This window comes from Paroedura picta, chromosome 12, assembly GCF_049243985.1.
Source record: "Paroedura picta isolate Pp20150507F chromosome 12, Ppicta_v3.0, whole genome shotgun sequence".
NCBI classification, from domain to species: Eukaryota; Metazoa; Chordata; class Lepidosauria; order Squamata; family Gekkonidae; genus Paroedura; species Paroedura picta.
This window is the reverse complement of record NC_135380.1, coordinates 13,579,643-13,594,601: the sequence shown is the minus strand read 5'-3', so window position 1 is coordinate 13,594,601 and position 14,959 is coordinate 13,579,643. Positions and strand designations below refer to the sequence as shown.

General features: G+C 44.2%; 1 long non-coding RNA gene across 1 annotated transcript; it reads right to left on the bottom strand.

Moving 5' to 3' along the window:
• Window positions 1–11,528: 11,528 nt before the first annotated feature.
• LOC143821446 (uncharacterized) lies at window positions 11,529–13,448 on the bottom strand. Its single transcript, XR_013225802.1, has 3 exons — window positions 13,353–13,448; window positions 12,971–13,055; window positions 11,529–11,729 (listed from the first exon to the last, which is right to left on the bottom strand). It is a non-coding gene; the product is annotated as an uncharacterized LOC143821446 (long non-coding RNA).
• Between the last annotated feature and the right edge of the window lie 1,511 nt (window positions 13,449–14,959).

The following is a 14,959-nucleotide window of genomic DNA, read 5'->3' as shown; positions in this document are numbered from 1 at the left end:
TGAAGCATAGAAACCAGAGGAGATGTGCAATTCCTTGATGGGTGGGGTGTAAACATGTGTTGCAGTAAAGTAAGCTATAAATCTGGCAGTCTCATGAGTAAGGTATGATTTTAGTTCTTACACAGGAGCAGACGGTACCTGTACATTTTCCTGGTGGCAGGGTGGGTGGTGTCAAAGCTGCCCAGAGATGACTGTTTTCAAGTTGAAAAATGGCAGGAAAGCAACGCCCTTCCCCCCCCCCCCCATTCTGGTCTGCCCCTTGAAATCATGGTCCAACTGACTATATTTGGTTTTAAAAAAAGTTAAGGATCATAAAACTGCAAATCCTTCCAGTGTGGTTCCACCATGGTTTTTACAAGGGTCAGATTAATGGACCAAAAGTTCAATAGCTATTAGCCATGTTCTGAGGCAACTCACCACTTGTCCTTATTGTGGGCATCCCAGAGGCGTCTGGCTGGCCACTTCTGGAAATAAGATGCTGCACTAAGCAAAATTTTGTTCCTGTAAATCACCAAGATCCAGTTTCGTGTAGTGGTTAAGAGTGGCAGCCTCTAAACTGGGGACCCGGATTGGATTCCCCACTCCTCCACATTCAGCCTTGGACTAATCACACTTCTGTTGGAGCTTTTTCCATCAGAGCAGTTCTGTCAGCCCCAACTACCTCCCAGGGTATCTGTTGCTGGGAGAGGAAGGGAAGGTGATTGTAAGCTGCTTTGAGACTCCTTTGGGTAGTGAAAAGTGGGGTATAAAACCCAGCTCTTCTTTTTATGCAGTGCAACAATAGAGAAGTTCCCAGGTGCTATTCCGTGTTCTTCTCGCAAAGGTAAAACATGGAAACTGTGGGTATCTAGGTGATTGTAACGAGGATAAAACTGGTTTCTGTTTCCTTTCAGTTTTTACAAAAAGGCTTAATTACACCTGGAATATGAACACTTCACCCCCAAATAAGCCCCAAGTTCACTTGAAAGAATTCAGTCATGCTGATGGAAGGTATAACCAAGAAGCTGTCGACCTTCTCTAACTGGCAGCTAAACCCTAGAGCAGTGGTCCGCAACCTTCTTGAGGCTGCGGACCGGCATGCTGTGCATGTGTGACCGGGTAGCGCATGCACGTTTGCGCCATTTGTGGTCGCAAATGTGCATGCATGGGAGTGCCGTGCATGCACAACCTGGGCGCGCATGGCGCAAACGTGCATGCGCAACCCTGCTTCCCTGTCCCCCCCTCCCACAAAAAGAAGCTTGCCGGGCCGCAAGCTAATCGGCTGATTTTGCGGCTGATTTGCTTGCAGCCTGGGAAGTTTCTTACTGGGGAGAGGGAGTCGCGGCCCGGTGCCAGGGCCTTCACGGCCCGGCACTGGGCCATGGTCCGGTGGTTGGGGACCACCGCCCTAGAGGAGCTATCTTCATTTGTGCTGGTGGCTGAATCCCGGCTCACACCCAGATTTCTGCAGAAGGGACCTGCCCGATCTTTTGCAGTTTTTTAGAGAAGAATGCACAGAGGTTTTTCCTCTAGATGCATCCTGAATTTACCATCCAGGGTTGAGGATCTCAAAATAAAATATCTCACATTAGGAATGTCAATCATTTTTCAACTCTGGGCCAGTCTGTAAAATGTGACGTGACTTTCAAAAAGTCAACAAGGGCAGCCCTCACAACACTCATGCATGCCCATCTAGGAATCTTCCTTTACTGGTTGTCTGGTTTCTTATTCAAAGGCCTTCCACAATCCTGCCTGTCTCCTTTCGGGACAAAACCAGCCACTTTGCTATAATTTTCAAAGCCACAGCCATTTGCAGAGGACTTTGCTTTGCTGTACAGTTTGGTCACACAAAGACCACAGGCTGCGATGTTCTTGTAAACGACATCATTAATTGCATGGTTGACTAAAGACCACAACAGGCTTCGAATGGGGCACGGAACTCAAAAGCTGCGCTCATCATCAACCCTGGCATTTATGGCAAGGACTGCGGCTCCTGCTGAGAGAATATTTACTGCAAGGGAGAAGAAACCGGATCTCTGAACGTTAAATATGACACATGGTAATTGTGCAACGGGAAACATCTCTTGCAAACTCCTTGGCTGTTTTTCATCTCCCAGAGCACAGTTGAGAGAAAACAGTTTGGGGCGGAAAGTGGCAGGCAAACAGTGATGCATCTCGTCCAAGCCTCTTTGCCCCGACTTAGGTTCTAAGTCCATATTTGTAACAGGAAATTCATCTGGGACCATGGCAGGCAATGAGGGAACAGCTTGGCTGAAATGGAAAGGCCGGCATCTCCAACACAGTGCTGGTGGATACCCCAGTAGCCAGAAGTGCCTTCCTTTGCCCACATATTTCTTCCCCAGCACAAATACCCAGCCCTGGCTTCAGAAGAGCCCAGAGGCCAACACTTTTGTTTTTGCAAAGAGCACCTTTTTCGGAAGAGTTTCCTCCACTGTAGGAGGATGCTTGGGTGGGAACCACCTAGCCTTTTGTGACTGGCTTTAGCCCTCACTGACTTCCCTCCAGCAATTGGTCCCCTTCCCCACGGCAGCATTTTATTGTGCTGCTCACAACCTGTTCTCTAAATTCCGTAAGTGGCTCTAGGTGCGATAAGACCCTGTAGAAGGAAAATAGTAGGTATGGGAAGAGTTAAGCCTCCTCCTTCTGCCCTCACCATCAAACTGTATTTTCTAAAACTGCTTTACAGAAAAGAAATGGCAGCCAGGGTTTTAAAAGATGAATACTACAGAGTTCTGGTCAGAAAGGGTAAGGTGAATGTATTGATTGTTCCAGGAAATCAGAATGACACAATACAGTGGGAGAAGGAACTGAAAGATGTCAGGACAAAAAATAAGGAAATACCTTGAATGCAGTGGAGAGGGGGAACTTATTGTAAAAGAAGTGCTTGCTGCTTTCAGCGCAGTAATCCTTAGGCATGCCATGCTGAATCTCTTGGAGAAAGGGAGAAGATGATGGAAAGGAAAATATATGGGAGGAAGGAGACACAGAACACAAGGCCTCAGCCAAACCAGGGCCAAACCAGACATGTACTGGGGGAAGTCTGAATCCAAAGTACCCAGACCCTTGGGGCTCCTCAAGAGCTTGAAAATAGTGCTTTTTTAAAATATTGATGGAAACCAAACACAGAATTCCCAAATGCAAGGGTGGTTTGGCCTTCATTCAGGCTCTAGACTGCAGCCTCTCAAAAATATGCGTGGAGAACTGAGCATGTTCTCCTGAGTAATTATATTGGTTTAATTAAAACCAAGAACATACTTGGAATGCCAATTCCCTGCAGGAACTTGTAATCCATGAATATGCACATAAACACTAAACTGATTACATTTCTTTCTGAATGCTGAAGAAAGCGTTACCACCAAGTGGTTTGTGAATCTCATTCCTTGGAAGGAACATGACCTTGCATCTGGAAACTAATTCTTGGCTCCGGACAATCTAGAATATGAGTCATGCCAAGAGAGCAGCCATTTCTAGATTGCTATTTTAAAATGATGTAAACAAGAAAAGACCGAACAAAAAATAATTGAGAGGCCAGTAATAGGTGATGAATGATATCCAACGCCAAGGTTTTGTGAACAAGATATGGAACTGCAATTCACAAAGTTCAGTAAACAGATTCAGCCACAAGCAATGGGCCAAAATTTACGAGCAACACAATTGTATTGATGTGTATAGAATGCAACTAGGATTTTTGATCCCTTAAAAGGGTGCTGCTGATTCATTTCAATTAAAAAGCACCTTTATAAGAACTGCAGATGACCGGCACCATCTCTGAAGAGGTGCTCCCTCCAGTGTGAGAATGGCTCTTCTAATGCTATGCCTCTTGTAATACAGGTATGCAATATCTAAATACAAAGAAGGCAAGAAGAGGCATTTTGAATAAGATTAAAACTTGTATCCTAGAGCAAAAAAACATACTTTTTGTTTTTAGAAGATGTACAGATGTGTCATAGTTTTTAGCATTCCCCATTCCACTTGGAAGGCAATGCCTCCTGGTGCCATTTGCCTCCTGCAGTTGTTATGTAAATTTAATTAATTAAAACCCATACAATTAATCAGCTAGGATTTCTTTAACTGGTTGACTGCCCTAGATATAATGAACTTCTCATGATAGGCATTTTCTCATATAAATGTATTCTTGGATTCTTATATTCTAGGCAACATGAATCCTTGTCCCACACAGCACAATGCTGTACACAATTTTTCTTTCATGGAGTATCAAATCAAATTTATTCGCAGTCATAGACCAAAGATAAAATATTTTAACAAGGTCAGCATACCTTCATGGAGTATATGATTGGACCCCATTCAACTCTCTGGTTGTATGCAGTAGATGGGAATGAATACTGCAGATAACTAGTGACCGAGGACCTTGACAGACATCGCCAGCCATATAAGAAGATACATTCACCCAGATGCAGATGAAGGTGTACATCTAAAATGTATATCTGTATCGGCTGCACCCATGGAGAATTACACCAAGGCGATGTTCAGTTGGATGTACCCCTGAAGCATTAACTTGCAAACCTGTTTGCAAGTTTGTTATGGCTTTGGCTTCAACAATAAATTCAGTTTGAACTTGCAAACCACATTTGTCTCAACCCATGTGCTGAGACCTAAATTGCTACATCGGCCCATCTTCTGGGCGAGAAGAAAGTTACTCCAGTTTGGTCATCTCTGTGTTGATTTAGTTAAATAAATGCAGATGCAAAGTTGTTTGTACAGCAAGAAACACAAGGAAACAAGGCTACACAACTGCTAACCATTCTGCCCTAGAATATGAAGACCTTCATTGTCTTGGGAATTCCAGACTGAAGTTCAAGGAGTTAACAGGAAGTCTCATTCAAGCCACTGTTGTTTTTCCCTGTCATTAGCATTAAGACTAATGATGAATAGATCTGGTTTGTAATTGGAACCTGGAAACAGCAGATGGACTCTTTCCAGCAAGCCTACCCTCCAAACTTTGACCCAACTTGAAATGAACTTGAAGCATCGTGAAGTCTGTTTTATGACTTAATTCAGAGAAAATGTGAGGGGAATGCTGTAAATAGGACATATGGCTGCCTTTCTTCCCAAGGAGAGATTATTGGTGGAGATCTGCTTCATAAAGATCTCAGCTGGCCACAGTCCCAATTCAGGGAATAACTCAAACTCTAGTTCTTACCTATAAAGCAGAAATTGGATCCGGCTTTTATGAATATTTTGAAATATGATTTTTAGCATTTGCTGTTGTAGGAGGTCTTTTGGTGACTTTTAGGACAATAAACATTAAGGGCTGAATTGCAATCTTATCACTTTGGTGTCATATTTACTGTCATCCCCCCCAAAAAAAACTAAGTTAACAACAGGAAATTATGAAGAGTCTGGAACTTTTCTGTTTAGAAAAGAGATGACCAAGGGCAACATGATCGCAGTTAATAAATTATGCGTGGGGTGGAGAGAGCTGACTAAAGAGAAATTTTCATAGAATCATAGAATCATAGAATTGGAAGGGGCCATACAAGCCATCTAGTCCAACCCCCTGCTCAGCAAAGGATCAGCCCTAAGCATTCTAAAGCAGCCCTAAGCATCCTATTTTTCTCACAACCCCAAAATACCAGAACTCAAGTGAGGGCATCCACTGAAGCTGTAGGTTCAGGATGGACAAAAGGCAATCCTTCTTTACAGAGAGTGATTAAAATGTGGAATTAGCTGCCAGAGGATGTAATGATGGCCATGGGAATAAACAGTTTTAAAGGGGGATTAGCTCTTTTAAAAGGGGGATTAGCCTGCTGGCTCTTCCTCCTCACACCAAGTGCCAGGAAGTGGCATGGAGAAGGAGGAGAACGCGAGTGGGGAAGAGCCTCTGATTAGTCCTCAGTGGAGGAGTCAGCACCCTATTGAGGGCATATTCCTCAGTGAGGGCCAATCAGAACCCTGGTACATCAGAAGGACCCTATGCTTTCAATGAGATTCAACCATTATTTTAATGGTAGATCACCTAGAGGATGACTATGTAGAGGCAGAATAGAAATTGCCTCAACCAATAAAGTGGGATTTGAACCTAGATTTCTACTACAGAGGCCAGCTGAGAAACTGGGAACCTGACCAGGAAAACCTGAGTTCAAATTGCCATTTAGTCATGAAGCTCAGTGGAGAGTCTTGGTCCAGGCACAAGCTCCCTTTTAGATGAACCTGCCTCACAGGGCTCTTGTAAAGATGCACAGAGCTCCCTGGAGGAAGGGCAGGATTAATAAAAAAAAGTGGGTGCACAGATGCTAATGCATGGGTGCATTACCAAAAGGGACACTGTGCAAACCCCTCCCTCAGTTTGCATCCCTCAGAACTTTTATTGCTGGGTAATTTTGACCCTCTCATGATTTGAGGACTCTGGTTTTTGTCTTGCACCATCTTTATGACATCTAGCAACAGTCCCCCTTAACAATGATGTGGTTATTTAAACTCCAAGGAGCAAAGAGAACATTTCACCATAAACTTCTCCCTCGGGTCCCATTTACATCTGCAGCATTCATTATCTCATGGAGTGACAACTTTCTTCCTGCTAATCTTTGCATTTCATAAGTCTGCAAGCCTACACATAAAGCCACATCAGGGCCTTGGCACAAAAGCCTATTCTATAGGTTTTGGAAGCATATAGTGCCACCTTGTGATGTCTCCGTGACACAACTTATCTCTGTGTTGTCGAAAAGAGGATGGGAGGCAAATAGACGTGTCACATGTACAAGGCAATGAGAAAGTCCCCCTTCCTCAGGGCCAACTCACAATTTAATAGAACACTCACTAATCTGAACCAGTTGGAGAGGCAGAGGAATAGACCACAGTATATAAAAAGAACCATGTGGAAAAATACGGTTCATACAATACCCAGCCATCCACTTAGGTTGGTCTGAGAAGCAGAATACTGGGTTTGCACCTAGATGTCTTGGGGAGCTGTGAGCCACATTGTTCTGTCAGCCAAAATGAAGAAATGGTCAGGCCCTTGGTTACTATGGCTAAATCTCTGCAGGATTGAGGAAGAAGAAGAAGAGCTGGTTCTTATATGCCGCTTTTCTCTACCCCAAGGAGTCTCAAAGCAGCTTACATTTGCCTTCCCTTCCTCTCCCCACAACAGACACCCTGTGAGGTGGGTGAGGCTGAGAGCGCCCTGATATCACTGCTCGGTCAGAACAGTTTTCTCAGTGCTGTGGCAAGCCCAAGTCCACCCAGCTGGCTGTGGGGGAGTGCAGAATCAAACCCAGCATGCCAGATTAGAAGTCCGCACTCCTAACTACTACACCAAACTTGCAATGACCACTGAGGGGTAATTCAGCCGCTTTTCTCAAAACATGCTTTGGAATGCACTTCGAGTCACATCTACATGTCAGGATAAGTTTGAAACCTGTTTTTCTCTGCAGAATCACTAAGAGGATTGCCTGGTAGGACAAGCCCTGCTTCTCCTCACCCTTTATTCCAAGGATGATGAGGCTACTCTGGAATGCACATCGCCAGTTTATCTATTTCTTCTGCAGCCCGCTCACATCTGGTCAACTTCTACATTCCTTAATCAGCCAGTCAACTACAATGATGTAGCGGGTGCTCCCACACTAAAACTCCAGTGATATTTTGACAAATATCCAGCAGGAAGAGGATTTGGTTCCTCATGCGGGAATTCTGGTAAAATCCACAAAAGGCGGAGTGTGGCAAAATCCCCAACTGACCCTTTCTAAAAAACACTTGGAGGATGCCAGGAAAGGTGTCAGATGGTATCATACCACCCAAGGGCATGTGTTGGGGACCCCTGTTCTAGAGGGATAGGATTTCTACAGGGGTAGGATGAGGGGTTGCCTAGCAATAGGAGGAAAGAATAAGGTGAGCATCAAGGTCCAGTGGTTTGTCCAACAGTCACTGAAGTGTGAAGCATTCAGTTAGGAAAGAGTGATTGAAAGGATTTCCAGGGAAGGAACAGTGTGCAGAAGGAGAGGGGAGTCCTTATGTTATAAAAAAATACATCTATATGACGTTTTCCTTTCCCTCCCTACTTGCTGACCTCTTTACTCATACTTTTTCCAGACCTGGGACCCACCTTTAACCCCTAGAGGGCAGCATGGGACCGACTGAGTTACATGTGTATGACATCAGAGTCACACCACAGGAAAAGGGGGTGCCAGAGTTAGGGCTTCAGTGATGCCAAAACCCTGGGCAGAAAACCAGAAGAGCTGTGGATGGGAAACACAAGTTGAGCAACAGGGATGTATCAAGGTGGGGAACAAGCTCAAGGAAAGAGCCACAGCAGAATCCTGTTTACGACGGGCCTTCTCACCATCCTGCAGCTCTTCTCAGACTGTGCAAAGACAGAAAGAAAGCATGGTGCCCTTGCTCTCGGTCTATTCTCATCGGGATCAGGTCCTTTAAAAAGCAGAGACAGTGGAAATGGTAGCCCTAGAAGGGTCCCCACAGCATGGCCTGCACACAGAGGAATACAGTGGTGATCTTTGACCCTTTCCTTTGCTAGCTAAACCCTGCAGCTCTTTCCTGTGGAGACAGGCCTTTTGAAGGACTAGGCTGAGATATTATTGTTATGTACGGAGCTGTGTTCTGTGCAATCCAAAACCAACAAATGTCCCAAGCGTGTTACGTAAAACAGTTCATAAAACCAACAAAAGTTGGAGGTAGAGTGCATGGAATGAAGCGGCTTGAAGCAAGATAGATCAAGATTTCTGGTCAAGCCCCCAGTTGGCATGACAAAGTGCAGAAACTACTAGAAACACTGGCAGTCCTTGTGAGAACACATTCTGGTGAGCTAACTTTATTAGGACTCAAACTTGGGATACTGGGCCAAAGTCTGAACGTTTGGGAGTTGAGAAAAAGGCAATCGCAACGTTCATTGAGTGATGGGATGCTGGAAATACAGAACGTGCAACAATAACCAAGGTAACTTCTCCTTCCCCTGCCTTCAGAAGAAAGATCACTCATCTTTTCTGAATGGGTTGTCATTCACATGTGTACACTTGTTCTGACCCAACCAGACTGCACAGGAAAGAAAGAGATGCCTTCATCAACCCATTTCTGCCTGCTAAACCTTAAATGGGATCATACAGCTCTGAAATTTCTACAGTCATTTGTTTCCTAGTTGTCTATCAGACATGACTCGGTGCTTGCATAGGGGATACCTTTACCTTATCCTTGTCTACTCTGGGCCAAGCTAGACAGATCCCAGGCTCTGTATCCAGAGCTCCTGTTACTGAAGACATGTTGCCCCTGCATGCCTGAGAACTAAGTTTTAAAAATTTGCTGAGACCTCCGTAAACACAAGTGACAGGGCACATCTGGTTTGATCTTCAGTGTCTCCTACTGCTCTGCATACAATCTTTCATCTAGCACAGGCCACAGCATGGCAACTTCTTGCAAAGAGGCTGAGATACAACCACCAAAACCAAAAAGGAAGGGCAGGATGACTATAATCAGATACACAATAGCAGCTCCAAACAGGGTTACCTGTTGAACAGGGTTACCTGGAGAAAAATCCCTTTGTCATAATGTCTGAAAATGCAACCTCACAATTAAGGCACAGTTTCAAGCAGTGAATATGGTGTCCTATAGGTTCCCCACTGTGTCCTATATATTTGAAGAAGTTTGTGTGCACATTAAAAGTTTTACTCAGAATGAAACCTTGTTTGTCTTAAAGGTACCACAGGACTCAAACTGTGTTCCGTGTGCTTTGTGGTTACTCAAGAACCATAAGCCCAAATTGGGTGGTGCCCTTTAACTCCAGTAGTGATAAAATTATTCCCCCGTGTCCATACTATAGTCTTTAGTTTAGTAATACCCTCCACAGTGTTGCTGAAACGGAGAATTGCTCTTGAAGCTAACACTTGCGCAGTTTAAACTTTTGTTTCTAGTTCACTGGATGTCCCTGCAGATATAAGAACAATATGCTTGGGTAATAACAGACTGAGTTAATTCTTCTTGTTTTTATCATTTCATTAGCTTTTCCAACGTGAAGAGCAGGATTTTCATTATAAAGGGGGGGGGGGAACTGTTTTGTCACAGGCTTGTGAATTTTTAATTATTTTATTCTTTTACATTTTTACCCTGCCCTTCCCCATTCATGGCACCCCACACACATCACCCCTCCCTAATTCCCAGGGTGGTTGTTCTGATTTTTTTTTTCATTTCAAAGAAGAGTTATTTTAAAACACAAAACACACAATAAACAGCTGGAAGAAAGCACGCAGATAGACAAGCAGATCTGCGATTCAGGCACACTCAACTCTGGGCTTCCAGCCAGCATCACAGACCACAAACAAAATGGGATGGATGTTGAAAGACTCTGAAAAGTGGTGGTGACAGAAGCGCGGGGGGTGGGGGTGGGGAGCAGTCCTTTTTGTCTTTCTTCCTTGTGTCTCTCCCTTCCTCTTTTCCATAAAAGCTCTGGGTTGCCAGCTCTGGGTTGGCAAATACCTGGAGATTTGGGAGGGTTGGAGCCTGGGAATGGTGGGGGTTGCAAAGGGGAGCGATGTCCGCCTTGCAAGTCAGCAGTTTTCTCCAGGGGAACTGATCTTGGTCATCTGAAGATCAACTGCAATAGCGGGAGATCTCTAGGTGCCACCTGGAGTTTGGCAACCCTGCTAGTTCCACCCTGAGGTTCCATATTTTCCAGTGCAAGGACACACCAGGCAGAAATCCAAGAGGTGCAACTTTCCCAAGCATGGAGGTAGAGAGGCAGGGAAAATGGTCACCATGGTAAAAACACCGTGCCTGAATGCCTACCAGTCATATAGCTGTTCAAAGCAAAGAAGGATGATACCGCTCTAGTCTTGTTCCAAATACTGGCTTTCAATCTTGTTCAAGGCCCAACTGAAGTTGCTGAGATTGACCTTTAAAGCCATATACAGCTTGGGACCAGCATTCCTTAAGGACTACCTACATTCCCATATCAATGGGTCTGACAATTACAGTCATAGTGGGGAGCCATTTCTGAGGCTGCCCCCATCATCTGAGGCTAGGCCAGTGGCAAACCCGGAAATGGCCTTCTTAGTCATGTCCCCACAACTGTGAAATTTCCTCCCCAAGGAGTTTAGTCTGTCTCCTTCTATCATTGTCTTCTGCCAATGGAAGTCATTTTTTAAAAATATTCCCTTATTGATCCCTCCTTCCTGTTTGTTTCAATCTCTTTTTAAACATCTATGTCTTGTTTGTAAATTTGATTTTCATTGGCTTTTTAATTGTTTGCTGCCTTCAGGGCCCTAATTGGGAAGAAAGGTGAGAAATGAATGTTAAAAAATAAATTTCAGCGTTATTGAATGCAGCATGCAACAGAGAAGAGCCCTCAGCGATGCTTCGTGGAATGTGCATGATGGGCATTGATGTTTGGTATGTAAATAGGAGTGTCTCTATTTTCATCTGTGAAATATTAGAGGACAGGGTGTAGTGAAATGTCCACTATGACATCAGCGGAACAAAGAACACAGGCAGCTGTTTCTGAATAAAAATTCCACAAACAAAAGTCATCTAAGACCATTTTATTAGGACCAGCCACAATGTCACAAAAATAGCGAGCAAGGTTCCAGGTTCCCCAGAACACTGAACATCTGGCTGGATGCTCAGTACAAAAAAATAGACAAGAAAGGAAGTTGTTCCACAGCATGCCAGAGAAGCACCTAATCTGCCGTTTGCAGGTATACAGGTTGTTTTACAGATTTGATTGGATTAATAATGCCATGTGCACACTCTCTTTCAAGTTTAACCAAAGGCTGTTGAGATAAAAGAACAACAGAATGGCAAGTTTCCTTTAGCCAGCAATTCATCATCTGTCTCCCTCAAACTACTGGAAAACATAAGTCCCTTGCAGTGCTTTTTTCCATTTTTACAAAAGTGCTGGTATTCATATTGAATGATGCACTGATTTCTACCAATTTGTCCCCACCAGGTCTTGTGATAACCACCCCTCACCAAAAAAAAAAAAAAAAAGTCACCAGTACTCAGCACCGGTGACTGACACACACAAAAACCCAAACTGATTCTTAGCTAAGCAAATATAAGCTGAAAAACAGGGCAACTGTATTAAGAAAGTTGGATATTAATTTTAGGTGATACACTGACTAGGGAAAGACTCAACAGAACTCAAATTAAAGACTCAACAGAACTCAAATTATGTATTGTTGAAATCACTGAAAGGCAAAGAATTCATCATTTGTGCAATAAAGTCAGTTTATCAGCACAGGAGCACACATCTAGAACTCATGTCTGACTAACAGATATTTGACTCTTGAAAGCTTATCTCCTGAAACTCTTGGTCTCTAAGATGCTATTGGACTATTTTACAGCAGCCCAACATGACTACCTTCTGGAAGTATCTAGAACAGAGTTTCCCAACCATGGTACCACAGCACCAAATGCTACTGTGAAAGTCCCTCAGTGGTACTGCAGGATGGGGGGTTTCAAAATGGCAGCTGGGGAGAGGCCTCCCACACTGTGTCTACAAAAAGGAAAGAAAAACTGTTTTGATTTTAAAATCTACCCTTATTAGGTCAGATTCACTCACCCCTCTCCAAGTGGTCAATGATAGGCCAAGAGAGGATGGGATGGAGAGCAAACCTGACTCTTTAAACCTTTGCTGCCAAAGGTTCCTCTTACTTCTGGTGGCATGACAGGGAGGTGTGGCTACTTGACATCACTTCCTGGCATCGTAAAGCCTGACAAATATTTCAATGGTATCTCCATGGTCAAAAGGTCGAGAAAGGCTGATCTAGAACTTGGTTACCCTTAAATCTGAAACATATTCCTTTAGCACTTTCTTACTGCCCTAACAATCCTCCAGTGGCCACGCCAAATTCCGTTTATACTTGGCTGTGTACCCCGTTCAAAAGAACTGAATATCCCTAACTTCAAGAACAACACTGACTTCAAGAATCCAGGAGTGGTGCATACAGAGCATAAAAATAGCACAGAAAGTAAACTTTGTGCCTCTGTAAATGTTCTGGGAATGACTTACCAACGAGAGGAAACCCATACATTTTTCCAGACACCTGCAACACTTAGACCAGAGGTGCTGGTTTGGAGATGCAAGCCCACCATTTCTGGAAAGAAACGTGACTGAAATCAAAAAAATGACTCATTTTCTAGCAATGCATAAAAAGTTTGAAATTTCTGGCTTTTGCATCCCATGCACGAGAATGCCTTCCCAATCCTCTGCCAAGAAGCTGGAATGTAAATACTAGATAGTGGGCCAAAGCAAAAGTTCCCAGTCACCTCCAGCCCCCCCCCCTGCCCCCCCCTGAGGAATTCCGTGCCAAGTGGGAACATCGGCTAAAGCCATCAGAGGGGCAGCCACGACTCCAGACTCACCACCCTTCATCCTAGAAAAAGGCACTAACCGCTCAGATGTAGCACAATAGCAGCCAGAGTCCAGAAGGCTCTCTGGGTGAGAATGGAAGTCCATTCGGGCTTGGCTGTTTCCATCTGAGCGGTGATATGGAGAGCGGCTTCAGCCTGAGGCAAAGGAGAAAGGAGGGGGCTGTTTTGGCTCTAAGCCTGGCTTTAATCTTTGGCTTAATACCAGCACGACAGCCTGTTCAGAAACACCTAGAAAGCTGTCCATCAGCACTACACAACCTGCCAGGCTCTTCTGCAAGGGAGAATATTCACTTGTGGTCTTGATGGGTACATGGGGAGCCACAGAGTTCAGTGAGTGGCTCTAGCAGTGATGTAGCAAAACACCTGATAGGCACCGTGGCTCAGAGGTGGATGTTCAATTCATGCAGAACAGGTAGAGTTCAAATGTGCGAAGAGAGCTGCTAAAAAGAAACAACTTTGAATAGAGGAGAGAGAAACCCTAACTGTCTAACTGTTCTGTTGTCTTCATTCAGCTCTTCTAGCTTGCTCCCAAGGAGGCTTGTCACACGTAGGACCTCCATGTGGAACAGAAGTGTAAACTCTGGTCTAGACTTTAAAATATCGGTGCTGACTCATTCTTGCTTTCTTGATTCTAAAACCAGGCTAGTCGTCTGTGGCTATATAGGATGGTGCGGAATTGGGAAAGATTTGCCAGGCGGATTTACAACTGGAGCATTCTCAGTCTGGCCACTCTTTCCCTCTAAGATCTCAGCGCAGGACCCCATATTTCCTAAGGAAATTTCGGTTTGGAACTGTAGTTCAACAGACATTTTGCAGTATCTAAACACAAAGACACGTTCTAAATTGCAGGAAGCAGCATGTTTCAACTTTAGCATTTCACATTGCCTTTGGGACAGGAGTGATACAAGATCCACTCTCCAGAAAAAAATAATATTTACAAAGTATAAGCAGTTCATGTAGACTGTGACTTGTTTGTTTGACAAACTTAGCATCCACGCATCATGTGTACAGTATAAGCAGACCTAAAGGCCAGTATTAAGTAGAAAACATGGAATTCATGATTATATTAGAATAGCTCATTTAGATATTCAGATATATAAGAAATCTCTCCATTTTTGTGTACAAGAGAATACGTCTTGTATTGTCTGGTAGCACAGGGTCAGACAACAACTGTCACAGGCACATATTCAACAGGTGCGCCTTCTCCTAGCATGGAGATGCAGCGATGGGGAATTAAACCTATAGCATTTCTGCAAGACATGCTGCTTTTAAGTCAGGATTTTAAAAGGTAGCCCTAGGCAGGACTCATTGTCATATGGATGAAAGGGGAACTCCAAAATGAGGAGTATCCATCTGTGACTCAGTCTTGTCATTATAGCAGCTCACACGGAACATTTCCCCATGTATACAGTCACAGAAAAGGGTCAAAAGCCCATCTGCTAAGACAAGGAACATCTGAATTGGTCAAACCAGGTGTTCTCAGAACGAGGGACATGAGCTTAACAGGAAGTGCCAGTCCTGTGCTGGAGCTGCTCCTTGACTCTGCTGCCCTGCCCAGAATGACTGCTGCAGGAGGGGCAACCAGTCCCACGATGGCCACTTCATGCCATGAGTGTCTGGTCCAGCC